The sequence below is a fragment of the Sorex araneus genome, chromosome 1 (assembly GCF_027595985.1).
Source record: "Sorex araneus isolate mSorAra2 chromosome 1, mSorAra2.pri, whole genome shotgun sequence".
Classification (NCBI taxonomy): Eukaryota; Metazoa; Chordata; class Mammalia; order Eulipotyphla; family Soricidae; genus Sorex; species Sorex araneus.
The window spans coordinates 62,786,133-62,806,905 of record NC_073302.1 but is presented as its reverse complement, the minus strand read 5'-3'; the positions used below and the strand labels follow the sequence as shown (position 1 = coordinate 62,806,905).

Genomic DNA, 20,773 nt, shown 5'->3' with positions numbered 1-20,773 from the left:
GTGTCTGTCAGGAGATATCTATTTTAAGGTCACAGATAAGACTGTCAAAATATGCTTTTGAGAATATGGTCCCATTTTCAGAATTACCCCATAATATAATATGTATTTTCTCAAGAACAATTTGATAATCTTGGATGACTAGCTACTCTAACCAATTATTCTATATCAAAGCCAAGTGTCACTATGAAAATTAATTCAGTGGATTAAGACAAAAGAATTCATATCCTGGTCTCATAAATTGGCTATGGAACTAAGAGAATTCCCACAGCAACTGCCAATCATCTAGTATATATGGGATCAAGGATGCTTCAATCAAATGGTACAATAATCTATAAACTGGGGCTTCCTAGCTAGTCTAAGAAAGACTAGAAAAATAGCAGAAGCACTTTACCTCCTCTACTTCTTGGCCAGAAGTAATTACAGGAATTTATAAAATTATAAAATAGATGGACAATACAACATACCATATGTTCACAAATTAAAGCTAAATGAAATATTGATGGTCACTAACAATGTCTCTTACACTATCCATATGTATTCAAAAATCTACTATCAAGAAAGGAAAACAGAAACACTAAGGTCTAAAATAAGTGCTATGAATTTTAGTCACCATCAATTTTGAAATAAAAGGTCACCACAATTATGCAGAATACATAAAATATTATGTGAAGTCAATGTTATGTTATATTATGCAATCTCCATAAGATTATTTGCACAAAGTAGTTTTCAATAAACTGAAGCATTGAATGAATAAATAAGTGTGATTGTTTTCTTGCTTCCTGTAAATGATTATTTTATTATTATTTTCCCCTGGATGATTTATTACCAGCAGAATTTTAATAGTGTGTAGTATTTAAAATGCACAAATAAATTATGCCCATATACTTATAGCACAAAGACACACATATATACATGAACATAACCATATACAGATCTTACACACAACTTAAAAATCTTAGGGGCTGGAGCAATACTTTATTGGGGCTGGAGCAATAGCACAGCAGGTAAGGCATTTGCCTTACACACGACTGACCCAGGTTCGATTCCCAGCATCCCATATGGTCCCCTGAGCACTGCCAGGAGTAATTCCTGAGTGCAAAGCTAGGAGTAACCCGTGTGCATCGTTGCCGGGTGTGATCCAAAAAGAAAAAAAAGGGAAAAAAGCTTTAAAAAAAAAAGCCTTAGCAGCCATATATTTTAATGACAAATATTGAAATTTTGAGAAGGAATACTTTCAATATAAGAATATTTTGACATGTATACAGAATTTATATGTTTGGAAGCCCTCTGCATTGGAGATAGAACTCAATTGTTGAAAACATAGTATTCCTTGGCACTGAAGAGATAATACAGTGGGTAAGACACTTGCCTTGCATGTGGTCAACCTGGGTTCTATCCCTGGTGCCCAATATGTTTCCCTGAGCACTAAACGGAAAGGATCCCTAAGTGTAGAGCCAGTAGTTAAACCCTGAGCACTTCTGAGCATTGGGAAGCAATCAAGAAAGCAAGCAGGAAAGCAAGAGAGCAAGAAAGCAAGCAAGTAAGAAAGAAAGAAAGAAAGAGAAGGGAGAAAGGGAAAGAGATAAAGAGAAAAAATGAAATCTGATGTAACCTGAAATTAAGAAGATTTAACAAACCAAGAGCACAAATGATCCATTAAAATAGCCATTATTTACCATTGTCTAACTGCACAAAAGGATTTTAGTAGGTTTCTGTTCCAGTTATTAATGACTGTTTTATTTTTATCTTTATAACAAGATAGATATTAAGTGCAGCAATAGATAACTTCTTATTATGTTTCATATATATCACATATTACATGAAATATATATTGAGATAAATATGATGTGAATGAAAGCACTGTAGCACTCTCCTCCCATTGCTCATCGATTTGCTTGAACAGACACCAGTAACATCTCCATTGTGAGACTTGTTACTGTTTTTGGCATATCAAATATGCCATGGGGAGCTTGCCAGGCTCTGCTGTGCAGGCGGGATAGTCTCAGTAGCTTGTTGGGGTTGGAAGATGATCAGATACCATCCTAGTCCGACCATAAATGATGCCAACTGGCGATGCGGCCACATTATTTCCATGACCTGCCAGGAAACCAAAGTCTTTGGGTTCTGGAGGAGTATGGTTGCAAAACTGAAACTTAAAGGAACTGACAGAAGGGCACCACCAGGAATGGAGCCTGCGGATAAATTTGACTCAACCCAGGAAACCTCACCCAGCACGGTCATGACAGGATTGACAGATTGATATCTCTTTCTCCATTTCGTGGGTGGTGGTACATAGCAGTTCTGAGTTGGTGGAGCGATATGTCTGGTTAATTCCAATAACAAATGAGACTCTGGCATGCTAACTAGTTACATGACCCCCGAACGGTCGGTGTCCCCCAGCTTCTTAGAGGGACGAGTGGCGTTCAGCCACCTAAGAGTGAGCAATGATGCGAATGATTGAAACAAAAAAAAATGAACAAAAGTTCTGGTAAATTTTCTCCTTGGACTTAAAGTAAGATAAGCAAACATTTCATCATCTAAAATAAGTGGAAAAGTGAATATTAAGTCTCATTTTAATCATGTAGATACCTTATCTAGAAATCTTCTTAAGGATCATAGAACAAGGTTATTACTTGGTATTACGTACAATTGGGCTTTATGAAAAGCTCTCTGGGTAAGTTTTCTATAAGAACGTATCTCAGTATAGTCTCAAACCCCAAGGTATAGATTAAAATCGCATCTAGTAAGACTGTAGGTGAACTAATTAAACTCTGGGTGGGCCCACTATTTTCTTCATATCTAATATTATTTTAGAAGAAACAGATGCCTCAAAATGTGACATATATATACACATTTGTGTGTATATATATATTTCCCTTTATGACTAGGAATATGTTCACTCATGCGTGAGGCTCAGCCCAAATGTATAGAAAGCGGCCTGGAGCGTGGTTGCTGTTGGGTAGTGGAGGTTGGCTGCCAGGGCTGGGTCCCTTGGGGTGGGGAGGGCTCTCATACACCCCCCTCTGTGGCACCCCTGGTGTGTAGTCCAGTGGCATGATTATGGGGGCCTCATTTTATGCTCCCTTTCAGGAGAAGCAGCCGTAAGTTCTGGAGAGTGGCCTATGAGAAGATTATTTGGCACTGGCAGGAGGTGGCTTATGGTGTGACCACTGGTTTGCCCAAGATTGGGGGAAGCAGTCAGAGGATCTCTGCTCCCAGGTCCCATTGAGCCCAGAGCTCTAAATACTAGAGCACAAAATTTTTATATAGATTTTTTTTATTTATTTTATTTATTCGTTTCAGTTTGGGGGCACACCTGGCAGTGTACAGGGCTTACTCCTGGCTCTGCGCTCAAGGATTACTAATATCAGGGCTCAGGGGACAATATATGGTACCAGGGATAGAAGTGGGTCTACCATGTGCACAACAAGCAAGCATCCTATCATAGCTGTCCTATCACTATTACCCAGTTTTCAGTTCATTTCTTTAAAGTAAACCATTATGAACAGGGTTGTTGAATCTTAGGATAATGTGTATAATTAACTTTATAAGAAACTATTTTCAATGGAATGATATCATTGTGTTCCTACTAGCAAAGTTAGACAATTCTAGTTGCTCTTCATCTTTGGTGTAGTGCGAAATATTGCCTCTGTTTGGAATTCAAGGCTAGAAAAGTATGGTGGAATTTTTTGGATAGTGAGAAAACAAGAGGCGTCCTTACCATTACAATGGTAATTGTAGGGAACTTGTCCTTTATATAAGAGGATTCAGCTACTGCAAGAATGTAGTAAATAGTAAAAAAAATAAATTCCTTTCAACTTTGCATTATAGTGTATACAATTTCAACTTCAGTGTAAAAAATGTTATAAATTTATATTGAGTTGCTTAATTTCTAGCAGTTAGTTCTAAAGAAAATACTGTTGTCGTTTTACCTTAAGAATTCTATTGTAATTGCATATAGTACATTTTAATTTATTAGCTTTGTAATAATCATGTTATCACTTCTATTTTAATAACATTCTAGTTTGAACTTTGTGTTTTACCAAGTTATACTCCCCAAATACAGTTTTTAGAGTGTATATTATGATTCAGAGCACATTTTTGGTAATAGTGTGGATTATGCTCCATGTCTATGTTAAGGTTTCCTTTGAAAAATAATTGGATGGTGGCAAACATTTATGGAAGCAACAGTTTACAGTTGTATTTTTAAATATACAGCTTAAGGTCCTGTTTGTTAGATAACAGCAAGTATTTCTCGAGAACTAATAGAATATATATGAGTTACCTCAGTTAAACTTTCAGAACTAGAATAGAAATATGCACACAGAATTCTTAGAATATATTAAAGTATAAGGTAAAGAGTGAAACTTTGTGATCCTGAAATTTCAAGCTTCATGAAGTTTGGTATGAAAAATACAATAACAAAACTACAATTTCCATGAAAAATGTCTTTGAATTTGACCTTGAGTGATGAACAAACAATGGGTGCTTAGGTATAGTGAACAGATAGAGGATTAGTAAAAATGGGAAAGGTGAGAAATAACAGAGCTTTGTAATTCATTGTGAACTGAAGAAAGACTGTTTTGGAATTTGGGGAATCCTGGAAGTTGCTGCAATCCACTCTATCTTGTGTAAGTGGGAAAGAATGGGTAGCATGGTGAAAGATATAAATATAAGAATGTGTCATTTTCAAAGGACTGAGATTACCCAGTGGTGGGTGGAGAGGGCCAGGCAGAAGGAAGTGGTGCACTAGGACTAGAAGGGACATAAGGACCATAGTGAAAGGTCTTTGGTATTTTGTGTTGATGGTGGGGGTGCAGAAACTTTATAATCAAAGACATTAAAATGAATGCTACTGTGATCATCTTACCCCAATAACAGTAAATTACTAAGATTTAAACAAAACTTCACCTTTCTATGTTATAAAAGAGACAGAAATGAGTGGATAAATACTGGAAGAACATTGTGATGATCACAACTATAAAACACGCTGATGACTTAAATGAAGCAAGTAGGTGGAATTCAGAAAATAGGTCCCTACAGAAAAAAAAGGTTCAGATCATACAGATACAGTAAAGTGCAAGTTCAGTGTAGAAAATAATCCAGGAATTTTAGAATGTGCTTTGATGGACATGGGGAGATGAAATGTTTGCTTTCTATAAGAGCCCACCAAATCTGTTCTTCCTCCCAAGAACATTCCTTAAAGAAAGCTTTTCACTTGCACAAAGAGGTAGGGGAGTGGGAAGCTAAGAATACCCAAAGAATAGTGACAGAATTTGGTTGGAAATTTTAAAAATTGTTCAGTATACATTTCAAGTATCCAATGCATCCATTCACAGATCAATATTAAACACTGGATTTGCTACTTTAAGTAGTTGTTTCCTCTCTGTCATCCTATCCAAAATCCTACTTAATAGTTAATAAAGGTCTGCACAATTAAAACTAGGTTCTTCTGTACAACAAAGAGAAATCTGTCTATTTTGTGGATTAGGAAAGATGTTGACAGGTTACATTAATGCATTCTTTGCTCACTGGTGTTTAAGATGGTAAGGTGGACTCTGCTGGGAGAGATTCAGAGTCTGACAAAATGGTGGTGTGGAGGGATGGGACTAAGAAGGACTGATGGCACGAATCCCTATAGAAATGTCTTTAATGATATTGGGGGCAGTAAAAACTCATGTACAAATTCAAGCTTTCCTTTTCTGTGCTATAATTCTGTAAGCATCAAATATTCAGTGATGTTTTGTAGGGAGCCATTTTACCTTACTGATCTTATCCTGTCACTATTTGTTTAATCACTAGCTAACCCCATGCCACACCTAGCAAAGGTTGCCACTCTTAATCTTAATGATCTTATCCTATCAGCATTTGTTTATTACTAGCTAAATCCCGTGTCACACCCTGCATTTCTGTTGGGGGTCCTGGCACCACCTCCTCCCAACAGGGAGGTATAAATACTGTAACTGCCATAGAATAAATGCCTTTTCTCCCTCCTCCGGGCTCTGCGTCTGTTCTTTCGGCTGCGCCCTACGAAGGGTTCTCCCTGCTGAACAGAACGAGACCTCCACATCGACTTCCACAATGTTTGGTAGGCATGACAGCTTACTACCAATTGCGCTATAATTTGGTGGGAAGAACAGACTGAGATGGCCAGAAGTACAAGTCATAAAATGATAGAAAGTTTTCAGTTGAGAAACCTTGAGGAGTGCTTAGAAACATGAAGAGGGAAATACAACATCATCATTATCCCCATCCTAACCGAGTAGAATCAAATTTTAACATAGAAAGGGGTGAAAAAAAGTGTGATAGAAATCAGAGAAGTTTAGGAGTAGCATATTATGCCCTAATAAGACTCAGAGGTGGGATATTGTTTAGAAAATAGTATAGTATGAAATGTCAGAAAAAATGTTATAAGATTACAACATATAAATTCAAGAACCAAATACAAGGATATGTATGTGATGAGTATTTCAATATCACTTGGGAAAATCAATAACTAAGTAGATACTAAGATGAATAGAATAATAGAATACTAGTTTTTGAAATGATTTAATTAAAAAATATACCTCAGGCAATAATTTTTAATCAAACATATTTCCTTTCCTATAAACTAAGTACCAAATATTGTAAGAATTTTTAATTTTCATGTGAAAAAGAATAGCACCAGAATGTATTTAGAGCATAATATGTAAACTATATTACTAGAACTGTAGCAATTAAAAAATATTTTGAATCTAAGTTGTGATACGCTGATATTTTCAGTTTTGACTGGTAGTTGTAGTTTATATGCTTAATATTTTTTCAAAATGATACTTTATACACTTCACCTGCATAATCCCCTTTCATTTTTGAACAATATAGGAGGATTATTTTCTTAAAGAAAAAATGCTACCATTTTGGAAACATTTTACTAATCATTAGATTATTCCGCATGGGGTATTATATAGTTCTTCTTTTCTTAGGAAGAAAAACATCTTTCGAAGAACAGTGACAAAGGAAATGAAAAAAATGTACAGTACTACAGAAAAAAAAATGTCTTACCAGATCTTTGCAGTCACTGAATGATCCAGGAGTCCAAGCCTAAATTAAAAAATGAAAGAAAATGTTATACTATGTTTCATGTTCAGTGATATGATTAAAATATATATAAAACTTTATAATTCTAGAAAGTAGCAATAATAATAATATTACTATTACCAATAGTAGTAATAGTAATAATACCATTACTATTATAGTAGTAATGTAATATTACTTCTAGTGATATTTTATTACTTATATAGTAATTTCATTATTAATACAATAATAGTAATATAAGCTGACTTATGGAAATATACAAGAAAATAATTTTTCCAGGCAAAAATGTTTCTTCCTGATATTGTATTTAATTTGATGTTATAAAATTAAAACAAAAAAACAAATAATCTAATCTCTAAAAAATGTCCACAATTATTCTAGTGACCATATATTTTTAACTTCTTCATAAAAGGATACTATTACTAAATGGGTTCAAAATGTGCAATATTTTCTTGATGCACTAAATTTTCTTGTAAGAAAGAAAGACCAAAGCTTAATTTCTAAAAAAATTTCCATTTCTCTGCCTTTGCTGGTGATCACACAGCAATTAGTTTGGGCTCCGATTCATTTTTGAAAAGTAATTCCGAGGCAGATAATATAATGACAAAAGTAAAGGAGTTTTAATTTCTAAATTATATTAAAAATTGGCCTCTATTTTTTAGAAGTGTTTGAAGTTTAAATGAAAGGCAGTATCTGAACAGCCCAAATCCCCAAGAGGAGAACTAGCATCTGCCGTTGGATGCAAAGGTTTTATAAATGTTGTCGTGTGTGCAGGCAAAGGCAAACATTATGAGTCCTTCTGTCAATATGCAGCCTGTCTCTCTGTTTGAGCAGAAATATTGAACTTCTAACCATTATTACTATAAAATAAAGGAGGTTATTTTTTTTAAACATTGGGTGATCATTTTTTCCTCATGCCTTGGGAATCAAATTTGAAATTACATATTATATGAGTATTAAAACATATATTGTTCTTTGAAAAAGAATGAAGAGCACGAAACAAATGGTGAGAAGGAGTTAACACTGTTTAGAGTGTATGGCTTACATAAGTATATCTGCATCTTATTATCAGAACATTTTAATTAGGTTCTGTAGCTAGAATAATCTCCACAATGCAGGACCACTAATTGGTAACAAATCACCCGGAATGAATCTATTAAAATCTCTTCTCAAGGGCCTAGAAGCATTTAAGAAGACACACAGATTGCTGGTGAAGAGCAAGTGACGGATTCTGTTGTATTATGAGAGAGTTTTTGTTTTTTAATTCCCTAGTCTGGCTTCAAAGGTAGAGCACTCACAGGTATCCTAAAAGTTTCTGTTCCTGGATCTTTGTTTCTGCTCTGGAGACACAAGGGGAATGTCTGCTATACTTTCTTTCGTTTTCCTACTTTACTTCTTTAATGAGACTTCTAAATCACACAAACATTCTTCAAAATTATAAAGGAGAATGACTCAATGCATTGTCATAAATTGAAAGCTCATATGATCACCTTTCAGATGAAGTAAAACATGACTGTAACAATGAAGTTTTCTGTTTGTTGGGTGAGAATGCATACAAACAGTAACCTCCTACACCCTTTGAGGGTTAAGGAAGTCACCCTCTGTGTAGTGGAATCTCCAAGATTGACTTCTGATTCTCTGTGAGGAACCATGTTTTAAAGCAGTAGGTAATTTACCTAAAAGATAATCTGCTCACATGGACATGATTGAAGACATAAGGCACTATAAGTATATAATTTCAAAGATTGAGCTCACCAAAATAACAATAGGAATTGGCTATGAGAGTATTATATAATTTCTATGGTTAGTTCATGCCATCATAAATTCTGCATCTCTGAATTTTTCTTGACTGCACATGATGCAGTATATGGTATACAAGTCTTTATGTGCCTACATTCTGACAAATTTTAACCTTTTACTACAGACATGTATTTTATGGTCAAAAAGATTTAAAAAGATAAAATGGCCTACTGTCTGCATATGTTTTATGCATCTATAACATGCTTAATTTTTCATATTTCTAAGATGCACAGTTCATCTGAAAGCTTTACCAAGTTGTCACAAATCCCTATGTGTTAAGTATTTTTATTGAAAATTAGGATGTATAGATAGAATAGTGGCTGTTTAACCCTGCATTACTCAAGAATTGACAATGTATGTGCACATGCTTTTTGAGCTTCTTGGTTATGCTAAAGCAAAGGTTATGATAAAATACAGTATAACTAAGGCTATACTATTGATACAAAACAATTTTGGAAAAATAACATCAATGTCACATATTTATCATGGTTTCTCATGACATAGTGGTTAAGCACAGCCAAAAGAGAGACCTTTGAGCACATCATGTAATGTCAAACTTCACATGCTGCAGTCTCAATCACTACTGTTTGTTTCTAGATTATTTTGTTATTGTTTATTGCTATTTCATCTCAGTTTTAAACTTTATATAATTGGAAGAATATATAGTATATTTTCTTTTGTCTAGACTTCTCTTAAATACCACATCAGTGATACATCTAAATTGTTGCTTTTAATGATTGTTAATTTTTATTATTTATAATGTTTCATTGACAGTGCTATAATGTTTCATTGACTATGTCACAATTGATATATTCAAACTATCACTGAAAGCTATGTCTACACCTTTTTGCTTATATGTATTTTTTCTATGAACATCCTCTTATGTACATACATATATTTCTGTCAGATAGTTTCTAAGAGTAAATTATCAGGGCAGAAAAGGTGCATGTTTTATTTCAGCTGATTCTGACATATACCATGGGCGTTGTCACTGTTAGATAGTATAATGTATTTTTTTCTCACTGTTTAATAGTGTCATTGGTATACTACATAGAGGAATATTATGATACTTTATATTTTCTTTACTAGTAGTGAGTTTTAGAGTAGTAGCTACATATAATACATATACAACAAAGGGAAAGCAACAACCCAAAAATGTAGAAAAAAAGCCAGAGTGATAGTACAGTGGGTAGGGAGTTAAGTATGTATGCGGCTGACCCAGGTTTGATCCTCAGCATCCAAGAAAGTCCCCTGAGCACCACCAGGAATTATTCCTGAGTTCAGAGCCAGGTATGACCCAAAAAAGAAAAAAAATGCAGAAAAATTGAAGTGTCTTTTTTTTTCTTTTTGGGTCACAGCCAGCAATGTACAGGGGTTAACTCCTGGCTCAGCACTCAGGAATAACTCCTGGCGGTGCTTGGGGAACCATAGAGGATTCTGGGAATCGAACCCTGGTTGGTCAGTGCAAGGCAAGCACCCTACCCGCTATGCTATCACTCCAGCCCCTTGAAGTGTCTTTTGAAGACACTCAAGCAAATATATACATATGTACATGATATATACCATTTATATTATATATAAAACACTCAATTATACATAGTGAGACTCAAGGTTACTATGTATGTTTTATATAACAATGTTATATACATATAAGACATTTAGAGCTGCATACCTACATGAATACAATGCAATTTTCCATCCTTTCAGAACACACTATCATTTTCCTGCAATTTTCTCCAGATAATCTTATTATAGGTGTTCTATTTATTCTAAGTCTTAGTCTTTTTTATTACTCAGTGGCTTGTCTTTTACTTATTGCAAATTGTTTAAAATGAACCATTATTTTTTCTGTTGACTACAAATTTAACTATCTGTTAATTTCTAAATATTTTTCATGGTGCTTCATTTAACTACTTTTTTCTAAAATGCTATGTGACATAAAGTAACTTTTTTTAATTTTTATTTTTTTATTTTTTAATTAGTGAATCACCATGATTCACTAATACAGTAACAGATTTACACATTTTCATACTTGTGTTTCCCTCATACAATGTTTGAGCACCCCTCCCTCCATCAGTGTCCATTCTCCACCACCAGTGAACCCAGTATCCCTCCACCCCCTGCCCCGCTTCTCTCCTTTTGGGTGTTGTGGTCTGTAATAGGGGTATTGAGTGGCCTTTGTATTCAATCTATAGTCTAATTTCAGCATGCATCTCCCCTCCCGAGTGGGTCCTACAACCACAGTTTAATTGATATTCCCTTCTCTATCTGAACTGGCTTTTCCCCAGGCATGTGAGGCCAGCTTCCAAGCCATGTAGCCAACCTCCTGGTACTTATTTCTACTACTCTTGGGTGTTAGTCTCCTACTCTGTTATTTTATATTCCAGAGATGAGTGCAATTTATGTCTGTCTCTCTCTTTCTGACTCATTTCAGTTAGCTTGATACTTTCCATGTTGATCCAATTATATGCAAAATTCATGACTTCATCTTTTCTAACAGCTGCATAGTATTCCATTGTGTAGATATACCAAAGTTTCTTGAACCAGTCATCCATTCTCAGGCACTCAGGTTTTATCCAGGTTCTGACTATTGTAAACAGTGCTGCGATGAACATATAAGTGCAGATGTCATTTAGACTATACTTTTTTGCTTCTCCGGGATATATTCCCAGCAGTGGTATTGCTGGGTCAAATGGGAGCTCAATTTCTAATTTTTTGAGGAGCGTCCATATTGTTTTCCAGAAGAGCTGAACAAGTCAGCATTCCCACCAGCAGTGTAGAAGGGTCCGTTTCTTCCCACATCCCTTCCAACAGCGGTTGCTTTTGTTCTTTTGGATGTGTGCCATTCTCTGTGGTGTGAGGTGGTATCTCATAGTTGTTTTGATCTGAATCTCCCTAATGATTAGTGATGAAGAGCATTTTTTTCAGTGCCTTTTGGCCATTCGTATCTCTTCTTGGGAAAGTTTCTATTCATTTCTTCACCCCATTTTCTGATGGGGTTGGATGTTTTCTTCTTGTAGAGTTCAACCAGTGCCTTATATGTCCTTGATATCAACGAGTTATCAGATGGGCATTGGGTGAATATCCTTTCCCATTCTGTAGATTGCCTTTGTATTCTGGTCACTGTATCTTTCGGGGTGCAGAAGCTTCTTAGTTTAATATAGTCCCATTTGTTTATTTCTGTTTCCATTTGGTTGATCAGTTTCCGTGACATAATGTAACTTTGACGTGTAACTTGATACTTGGTAGAGCTGTCCCATTCATCTTTTCCTCATTTATAGTTAGCTTATATTTTTTGAGAGGTAGAGGCACCCTGGATTACAAACTGCTGTAGTAGAATTTTATACGTGAGCTATGCCAGCACCACAGCCTTCACCCTCCACCATTGTGACAGTGATCATAACCTTCTCTCTCCTATAGAAAGCTTCATAATAAAGACAAGTTCTCAGATTCTATTACCTCTGGGCATTTGCAAATTCTCCTGTTCTGTTTCTTCATACCATGCATATGAAAGAGATCATTTTATGTCTATCCCTCTCCTTCTGATGAACACCAATCAACATGATACACTCCAGCTCGATCTACTTGGTAGTAAGTTGCATGATTTCATTATTTTCATTATTTCATTATTTTCACAGCCAAATAGTATTCCATTGTGTATACTGTGTGTCACAGTTCTTTTTTTTTATACAGTCAACTTATGTTGGACACCTGGGATGTTTCCAAATTTTACCTACTGTGAGTAGTGTGATAATAAACACAGGAAGGCAGATTTCTTTACAAAATTGAGTTTTTGACTCAACTTTTTGATTCCCAGAAGTGTAAATGCTAATTCATATGAAAGGTCAATTTTTTAAAGACTTACTTTCAAGAGGGCAGTGCTTGTTCTAAATTATTATAGAAGTTTGTATGTCATCATCAATTTAATATTTCTAAAACCCCAAAAGAAAACTGTTGTCTTTCTAGCAGTCAATCTCAATGTTTGTATATTCTTCTTCATTTCAAATTCTAATTTGTATCTATACACTTGCCTATTTTAGACATTAACAAAAAAATCATATACTTTGTCAGTATTTTATGTTTTATTTTTATTGGTATATGTTTTCAGGTCCACTCATGCTGTAATGCACACAAATGTGGATATATATATATGATCAGAGTAATATTCTATTGGTTATATGTCTCATATACTCTTTAAATATACAGAGTATATTTAGACTATTTTCTTTTTTTACTGTAATGAATAATTCTGGTATGTTCATGTATAAGTATTTTTAGCTTAAAAATGTTTTCAATCCTGTTACGTACAAACTGAAAATTCCAAATTATGAAATTTCTGACACAGGGTACTTGCAAGCTTAATCCTTTGAGGAACTGTCATGTTGTCCACAATAGTTACACCATTTCACATTCCAGCAAGAAACACTTGAGGTTATAAGTTCCTCTAGATCCTTATCAACCATTTTTTCTTCCATTAAAAAAAATGTAGGCACTGGAGCAATAGTATAATAGATAGGGCACTTGTCTTGCATACAACCAACAAAGCTTAGATCTCCAGCTTCCCTTCTGGTAACCTAATCCCATCAGAAGTCATCACTAAGCACAGAACTGGTAGTTCACTGAAACACCACTGGGTGTGGCCCCAAAACAAACTAAATGTGTATCCATTTTAACTTATGTGAGGGTACTTAATTGCAACTTTTATTTGTATGTCACCATTTCTTACATTCCTGACATTGAATATTTCCAGTTATTGACCATCTATATGGCAGCAAATTGAGCATTTTGCACCATTACATATCACCTTTTCAAGTTCTTGTCCTATAAAATTTTCCTAAGTATTTAGAAGCTTTCATATAGAGGATTTATACCTTTTAGTATGTGCATTCTATTTGACTTTTTTTTTCTTTTTGGATCACACTCTGTAATGCACAGGGGTAACTTCTGGCTCATGCACTCAGGAATTACTCCTGGTGGTGCTCAGGGGACCATATGGGATGCTGGGGATCAAATCCAGGTCGGCCACGTGCAAGGCAAACGTCCCACCCGATGTGCTATCTCTCCAGCCCTTCTATTTAACATTTTTATATCATTTAGAGTCTTTTTCCCCCCTCCACCGGCTGTCTTAAAAGGGGCCCCTCGGAGGGGGTGGGTTGAGTTTCCCTCCCCGCCCGGAGCAGAGCCCTGGCAGCTGAAGACCTCCTGATCCCAGCCACAGCCAAGCTCAAGGCCCCTCTCCACATGTTCAGACAAGCCTCACCCATGAAAGAACCGGCAGAGGAAATCCAGGTGTGCGGGACCCGGGGCTGAGATCTCCAAGCCTGCTCTGATCGGGACTGGGCCTCTTCCGCACAGACCCCCATTTTCCAGTAGCTAGGAGTCACACCCAGAAACTGCCCCCAGCTCCATGTAATCTCATCAATGGCCAACATCCAGAGACTGTAAAACCAAGCTCCCAAAAGCACGCGGCTGAGACATCTTGTAGCTTAGTTCTCCCTCTCTCGGTGAACCTCGCAAGCTACTGAGAGTTTCCTACCTGTATGGGAGAGCCTGGCAAGTTCTCCATAGCGTATTCATATGCCAAAACCATTAACAATGATGGGTCTCATTCCCCTGACCCTGAAAGAGCCTCCAATGTGGCACCATTGGGAAGGATGAGTAAAGAGAGGCTTCTAAAATCTCAGGGCTAGTACGAATGGAGACATTACTGAGACCACTCGAGAAAATCGACGGTCAATAGGATGATGATGATGATGATGATGATGATGATGATGATAATGATGATGATTATGATGTTATATCATTGTACATGGTATATTTATTTTTACTATCTTTGTATTAAAATGCAATTGTTTTTCTATTGGCCATACTACTAACATTTATAATACTTAAAATAATTTTACTTTATTTTAAATTTACATTTGTAATCACGTATGTAAGTAGTTATTTATCTTATCTAAGCCCTTGAATTTAGAAAAGTATACACATTTTATGTATATATATATGTATACATATATATAGATATACATGTCCCTTTATATACAGTCACATATATGTTAGCATATCACATTACTGCACTCATTAGGACTATAAGCAATTATTAGAAATATTGGCATTCAGCATTTTTCTCTTGATTATAAAAAGAAGATTTCAGCCTTACATCAAATTTCTGTTGTATATGTTTGGGGGAAAGCCTTTATATAATGAGAACGATTCTTCAGTATCTATTTACTAAGACTTTTAGTCACTAGGTTTTTAATTATTCTATTATTATAAGCATGCATTTATTTACATTATTTCTCTTGGTATTTTGTTAAGTTGCATTTTCTATAAATTTATTTCAAATTTTCAATTCTTTTAAAGAATAATGTTTAATAATTTGTAATGTTTGCATCTGCTTGTTACATCTTTTTCAGAATTTGTATCAGTTTAAATTCTTATTCCTTATAGTAGGAACTATTTGTTTTTCTCTTTTTCTTTTCTGGCTTTGGGAGCCATACCTGGTGATGCTCAGAGGTTACTCCTGGCTTTGCACTTAGGAATCATTCCCACCAGTGCTTCGGGGACTTTATGGGAAGCCAGGAATTATACCTGAATCTGCAATTCAGGTATAGTGCCCTACACACTATATATCTCTCCAGTTCCTTATTGGTGATTCATAATCCCCCCCTTATTTTTTTAACTTGGTCAGTTGCAAGAGTTTAAACCAGTTTAGTTTATTTAAGGATTACTTTAGTTTTATTGATTGCTCCTACTGTATGTTTGCTACAATATAATTACATTCTTATTTAATGATTTCTTCCCCTATACTGTATTTGTGCAAAAAATGCTATTTCTTTTCCCTCTACTATCTTGATATGCCTAAAATTGATTTTCTTGCTCTTTTGAGTTACACTCAAATTTTGACCTTAGTTTTATACACAGCATTTTAATTTTATTGATTTAAATTATTTTCAAGGATTGTTCCTCTCAAGAGATAGTCCTTATATAATTATATGCCTAATATTTGTATATTTTCTAGTTCAAACAAACTGTGTACAAAGAAATTATAGATTATAGGCCTTTCCGCTGCTGCACGAGCACGATCCCGGAGGCCAACTGAACTACTTTGGACACCAGCAGCTCACAGAAATGCTTCTAGACTGTGAACTGAGCCACTGCCCCATGCAGCACCAGGGGGGAAGGGTTTCTCTCTCCACGCTTTTCCATTTTATGAACACCACAAAAGGGAAGTAAAAGCTTACAGTGATGCAATTTCTGGCAGAATTTTCCCTGGACTTTATACAGAAATTCAAAACCTAATATTTCTTAATTGTCAACAATGTGAAACATTTCCTTTTTAGCAGGTCTAACTTTAGGGGGAAACTCCAAACAATAATAGTGAGTTTTTTATTGAAATATTGAAGGTAATCAAACTAGCAGCCATATCTCTAGACTGTGAACTAAGCCATAGCCCCACGTTGGCTGAGGAGAGGAAATATCCTTTCTCATTTTTTTTCCCTTTTCGGGGAGAAGGGGTGTGGCATCAGCCATATTATGAGGTCTATTAAGCAGGTACGAACTTGGTGGCGTGGGAAGGAGAAAAAAAAAATTATGTACTTGGAACAGCGGGACCCTTGGGCAGTCTCAGGCCGGGCCGATACCGGCTTGCTCTCTGCCGAGATTCGACCTGGGTGGTCACACTTTTGTGTGGCTGCTTTGCTGCTGATCAACCAGAATCTGGAGGCCAACTAGACTACTTTTGGTCCCAGAAACTGCTTGCAGCCATGTCTCTATACTGTGAACTAAGCCATAGCCCCAAGCTGGCCAAGGAGGGGAAATATCCTTCTTTCTCGTTGTTGTTTTTTTTTCCCTTTTCGGGGAGAAGCAGCATGGTGTCCGCCATATTATGAGGACTATTGAGCAGGCACAAACTTGGTGGTGCAGGAAGGGGAAAAAAAAAGTTTATGTATTTGGAAGAGCAGGGCTTCATATCTCTTCATTCCCAACAATGAAAAACTAATTAGCAAATGCTTCCTTGGCAGTACGGCTGTCTTTTTTGGGGGGAAACTCCAACAACAATAGGTAGTGAGTTTTGTGTTGAAATATGGAATGTAATCAAGATAAAGAGAAAATGAAGTGAAATTTATCAGTTATGCAGGCTGGGGTGGGGGGGTGGTGGGAGGTATACTGGGGTTTTTGGTGGTGGAATATGGGCACTGGTGAAGGGATGGGTGTTTGAGTATTGTATAACTGAGACATAAGCCTGATAACTATGTAACTTTCCACATGGTGATTCAATAAAATAAATAACTTGAAAAAAAGAAATTATAGATATAATGTTAAGTGTCTACAATATAGTAAAATGATTTATACAGCATCTAATCAATTACCATCCTATATTTACATACATGAATTAAAGGGTAATAAATCTAATGTGCATATGTGTGCATAGATCATATATAAATTACATTAAATGTATTCAAGGTTTTTTTCATTTAGACAGTGAATATTATTGTGATCATCTGCCACATTCTTGAGTTTTTTTCTTTTTTCCTTTTTTTATCATGTCTTTCTCTGTACATCTTAGATTATCTTAGAAGATACATACACATTTAGAAATTTTATATTATCTTGTCAAATAGAGCATCTTGTGTAGTGCTTCTTTTCATTATAATACTGCTTTTGAAATAAATAAAACTCTATACAAGCATTTTCAGAATCTACCCAAAAGCAAATAAATTTTAACAGAAAGATAACATTTTACAGTAACTATGTAAATTGTCACCTCACAGGTGGAAATTGTCAGCTCATACAGGAACAGTCAAAGAAGGTTTTATCTAGGGTGAATATATGATCCACACAGTGAAATAACAATAAAATGGAGTGACAACATATTTTATTATAGATGGGGTCTAAAATGAATGATGAAGAGAAATATTATTATTAGAAGACAAAAGATGAGTCTACTTAGAAGCTCTTTATAATGGCATGATTTTGGTACTTATCAACTTGAGGAAAAGGCAAAAAAAGAATGGGAGCATGTGAATTACCTTTAACTAGAGTGAAGCTATCTGGAATATAGTGGATAAACAGAAGTGCGCATTTAGTAGAATGAATTTTGGAATCATGCAGCATTTATAGGTGGGTATTATAATGTTCAAGAGGTCTGGTAGACTGAAAAGTCACAAGAGAATTACAAGGTAGAGAAAAAACATGGCAGAAGAGGATACAAAAGTGATACCCCATAATTAATACTTAGGGGAACATCAAAATTTCTTGTATTAGGTATAGAGAATGTAATAAGAAAAATTATCTAAGAAACGAAAGAGTTATGAAAGCAGAGAGCATTTGCCATGGAGCCAAGAACAGGAAATATCAATGATGCAGAAATTTCTTCAGAGTGTTCCCAAATGATACAAACAGAAAGTTGGCCTTTATTACTGTCTTGAGTAAGAGACGCTGAAGAATAATGTTAAGAATGGAAATGTATCATTTTGAATATTAAATGGTAATTTAAGTACCACAGTTATGATTCCCTTAAATAGTGACAAATAAGATTTGAATGAATTGAAGGAACTAAAGGCAACTCCTATCAAGCTAGTTTAAAAAACAAAACAAACAAGCAAAAACTAGGGTCATCAGAGAGCCTCACCATATACTCAGTCTTAAAATACTTGGCAGACCTATCAGAACACTGTACCTATTTAATCATTTCTTCTCAAAACAATAGAAAATAACACAAAACAAAGCAGTGATGCCCACATGCCAACATTACTGCCATGTAAGCTCATCTACCCGCCCTGTTCCATAGATTCATAATTAAATCTCAAAAGAAACCAACTAGCTGCAAAAAATTTCTCAGATATAGGACCCCAGCTTAGACCTCCAGGGGTGACCTCAGAATGGTCACCACCCTACCAAAGCCCTGCTGAGTTAATCTGACTGCCCAGTTAAATTCTGAATTGTCTAAAGTGACATCCCCAAACTCTAAATTACAACATCCCAGTAGAAGATCACAAAATGGATGGGAATATTATATAGAAGCCAACTAATCTTGACTAACAAAAACATTTAACAAGAGAGTTTAACCTGCAACAAAAACTTAGTAAACCCACAGACAAGAATGCAATGTCTCCATGATGAGATACGCACAACAACTTTCATAAAATTTCTTTTAATGAAGTATTTTTTTCATTAATCCGTTAGCTATTTAATGGTAACAAACAATATAAAACAAATTATTGTGGGCCTCCTACAGAGTCAGGTTTGAGGGATGGAGAAAATGGAGACAATGGTGGAGGGAAAGTGACAGTGGTTATGAGATTAGTGTTAGAATATTGAATGCCTGTAACAAATCATCGTGAACAGCTTTGCAAAACATGGTGTTTAAATAAGTGGAAAGAATAAACACAAAGTTTGTTTATTTGCTTGTGTGTCTACGTAAATGTGTCCTGCTAAGAGGCAACTTTTAACCTCTACTTGCTTCTTTTAATCAAAGTAAGCCTTGTCATCCTGTTGTTCATCGATTTGTTCGAGTGGACACCAGTAACATCTCCATTATGAGACTGGTTACTGTTTTTGGCATATCGAATTCACCATGGGTAGCTTGCCAGGCTCTGCCATGTGGGCGGAATACTCTAGGTAGCTTGCCAGCCTCTCTGAGAGAGACAGAGGAATCGAACTCAGGTCGGCCTTGAGCAAGGCAAATGCCCTACCTACTGTGCTATCACTCCATCACATTCACTGGTACCTGTGGGATAAATTCAACTGCTTTTATTAAAATTTTTCCTTTCCTTTTTATGTTACACAGATTAATTGTAATGGTATGTAGGCATTCTAAATAAGTACTACTCTTGCTATTTTTTCTTTAGTTTCTTATGGTAATTATTGAACATTATGTTTCTTTTGTCAATGCCATTACACAAGTATTAATCTTTACATTTTTATCTAAACAATTTTCCTTTTTTCTTTCAGTTATTTGGACATTCTATTCTTATATAGCTTGATCGCTCCATTTTTTCCTGCAGTCTTATGCTCATTATATCCTCAGAGGTCGTTTGGTCTGGGTAAATCATTATTGATAGTATTAAAATGAATAAAAATGAGTAATTATGAATGAAAGAAGAGTGCCTAAAAATAGTTTTATGTAAATAAAAATCATAAGCTAAATGCATAGTTCATGGTACTGAGCCATGTTTTAAAGCTAGGGACATTAGAGCCAAAATGTCAGAGTACCTCTTCTAAGTCTAATTAATGATCAAGTTTTGTTGATTTAGAATATTTGTCTCACCTTAGTTTTCATATCCATAAACAGGAAATCCAAATATTTCATTCTTACAAAATTGCTGTAGCATTGAAATAAGTTACTCCTTTAAAGATGCCTGAGAAAGTGCTCCTGCCTGAGTGAGAATTCTTACATTGGGATAAAATTGGATGGACTTCATATACAGATTGGCCATCCAAGGAGCCTATTTTATTAGTACCATAAGCACTGATCTCTTTCTCACACCATGTGTGTCCTCAGCCAGGTACCTATGCTCCATATACTCTTCAAAGGTCAGTCCACTAAATGTGTAATTCAGGAGTTTTCTGAAGTGTATCAATTGCCAAGGCAATAGGAGTGAATTTGACAAAATATCTTGGTTCTTTTGTTAATCTCAGGACACAAATACAAGTTAATAACATGGAGATATATGCATAAATATACATATAATATTCTAACCACATACAATAATAACCAATGTTCCTAATGTTTATGTATACTACACACCTTATCTTGGTAACATCAGCATATTTATACTTTATGTACATTTGACTTTACAAAAAAAAAGTTGTTTTTCAGCTACAAAGTGCTGTGCTCAGGGCTTATTCCTGGCTCTGTGCTCATGAATCACTCCTGGAGAAGCTTAGGGGACCA

General features: G+C 35.5%; 1 protein-coding gene across 7 annotated transcripts in view; it reads right to left on the bottom strand.

The window, feature by feature from the left end:
* The window catches only part of PTPRD (protein tyrosine phosphatase receptor type D), a 1,592,809-nt gene that overhangs the window by 1,379,064 nt on the left and 192,972 nt on the right, over positions 1–20,773 (bottom strand). For all 7 annotated transcript variants that reach the window (XM_055135922.1, XM_055135897.1, XM_055135904.1 and 4 more), the window contains exon 3: positions 7,042–7,080. The gene's annotated coding sequence lies outside the window, so the exon portion shown is untranslated. The remainder of the gene's footprint in view (positions 1–7,041; positions 7,081–20,773) is intronic.